Here is a 2702-nt window from a genome sequence, read left to right as displayed (position 1 = left end):
TCAGCCATAAACACATTGAAGTCCCCTCATTATGCTAAATAAAACAAGCCATGGAGACCAAGAAAAACTCTATGCTCTCACTCACATGTGAAATATAAGCGTTTTGGTCTCATAAAAATCAAACAGAGATAGAGACTGAAGAGAGCATGGGGGAGAGAGGGAGAATTTGATCTGTACTAGTAGGTTATAATTACGAGAAAAATGTCCGGTGTTCTATTGTACAGTAGGATAGTCACAAATTAAAAGAATATTGTCTGTTTCAAACACCTATAAAGAAGTATTTGGAAGATAGAACAAATATTTGAAGACTGTATATTTAACTTGATTTAGGCATTAAGTAATGAGGAATACATCTATTAATATATTACATATTACAGTAATATATTATTTTTAAAGTTTTATATGTTAGCTAAAATAAACAATAAAATAGTATAAGAGAAAATAAAGTTCTGCTATGTACTCTCAATTTTGGCCAAGAAAAAGTATCACTACATAAACTATTTCTATCTGATGTATGATTTATTTGCTGTGGAGTTAGGGATATGCTTATGTAGAAAAAAAAGCAAGGTTCAAGAGGGAGGTAGACTACACACAGGCACATACTGGAGTAAGTGGCTTTTGTAGTAAGAATGACTTCATTGGCAAAAAATATCACTACACAAAAATGTATCAAAACCAATGAAAGAACTTAGATATAATATATTGAAGTTATTAACCAGAAAACCCAAGAACCTCCCATAAATCCAAAAACTTTGTTTCTGATAGGCAAAATCTTGGCAAGTTTTTCTTCTATCCAAAAGTGAGGGAACCCCAGTACAATTTCAAGCCAAACTGTGGCATGACATCATCACGGAGGCTAAGAATAGCTTTAGAGGCAGGAGACTGGAATTCAAAGAAGGATGAAGTCATAAGTGAGTGATGTGGTAGGAGGCAAATGTGTGTGTGAGAGAGGGGGGGAGAGATAAAGAGACAGAGAGACCCAGAGAGACCCAGAAAGGCAGAGACAGAGAGACAAACACAGTAACAGAGACAGAGAGATATAGGGACAGACACAGACAGACAGAACACAAAAATAAAATGAAAGTTTGAGATGAAGAAAGCTTTGGTCTGTGTTGTCTGAAGAAAGAGGTTAGAGTTCTTGATGAGATAAAGTCAGAACAGCCCAAGCAGCCACACATCACTTCTTAAGGGATGTTGGAAAATCCCCATGGAATCATGTTGGGTGTAAACATCGACAGAGGTCTGAGTCATCTTCATAAATATGCGGTGTGCTATTCTCAGGGAAGACAGAAGCACAAGAATCCAGAACTAGAGCACACAGATGAACACAGGTAGGAAAAATCTGATTTTGTTATGTCTCCTACATAGGCAAATTGTATACAAGATACTTTATGTGTATTTAAAAAAATCAATCCTCAGAGAATTGTAGTAGGGGAGAGGATTAAGACAGAAGAGAATAGTGTCGAGAGTCATGCTACAATGAATGCTAAAGAGGAATTAAGATATGGACATGAATGCTTTTACTAGGAATAAAAAACATGCAGAGGGAAAGAAAATAGTGCATGGAGAAGTTGAAACAAAGATGAGATTGAGGAATAGACAACATTTAAATATGGAACAAAGAGCTTTGAATTCCTAAGGGAGATTGCAAAGAAGAAAAGGATGCAGAATAAGGATGGGAATGACAGATAGAGCACAGGGTGAAAACAGTCAGGGGAGGGAACTATGAACCAATATTTGCACATAGTAGTGGTTCAGCTGGCCCTAAGGATTTAATCAAAGGCTATTAAAGACTCTTAAAGATCTGCCCAAGAAAAACAGCCCGGGGGCTGCTCCCCCTGATCCTATGGAGGCCATCGAATTGCCTGGAAGGAGGGACCAACAGGCCCTGAGATGTGAAGTCCTGCCAGGTAACATGCAAAGTGTCAAAAGTCCTGCTAGGTAACATGCAAAGTGTCGCAGAGCTCCACGCTCAGAACACAGCCAGAGGACTAGACAGGCACTCTAAAGTGCTTGCTTAGAGGTGGCCATCTGCTTGGAGAGAAGCCTGGAATCTGGCTACAAGGCAGCATGGTTTTGTAAATGGACATGGATTTTACCTTTCAAGGATTCCAGGAGATCACAATCAGAAAATTAGCTTATTTGCAATCATGGACCCCATGTAGCAATTACTCATCCCTTAACAGAAATGGGGCAGAAGGAGAGGGCGACTACCTGCTTTTGTGTCATTGACTCCTCCTACACTTAGAGTTCACAGACTAGCTGTTTAGATTGTATTTCTGTCTCTGTCTCTCTCTGTGTCTCTGTCTTTCCCTCTCTCTGTCTCAAATATGTATCCCATTTATTTTCTGTGGCCTTGAGAAAAGATTCTTTCCCTTGGTTTATAGTTTTTCAATTCATATGAAAAAAGATAATGGAGGCTTATGATGGTCTTCAAGAATCCTTGAGAGAACTTACTATTTAATCACCTGTCTTTACCTCTTTATTGTTTTCTTCCTTCACTGAACATATGAGAATGCTTGTATATTCTCCATTCATGCTCTATGAAGTGATGAATAATAAATATTTTATCCTTTATTGTGTTTAACTTTTAATAGTTTCAGAAAGGTATGAGTATATATACCTTTCTGAAAATACTTTCCCACTATTTAATTAACTACATTCATTTCTAAGAAGAGATTCCAGCATGTAAAAGCAGCATA

This window comes from Mesocricetus auratus, unplaced genomic scaffold (assembly GCF_017639785.1).
Source record: "Mesocricetus auratus isolate SY011 unplaced genomic scaffold, BCM_Maur_2.0 Super-Scaffold_4256, whole genome shotgun sequence".
NCBI classification, from domain to species: Eukaryota; Metazoa; Chordata; class Mammalia; order Rodentia; family Cricetidae; genus Mesocricetus; species Mesocricetus auratus.
This window is presented reverse-complemented; position numbering follows the sequence as displayed.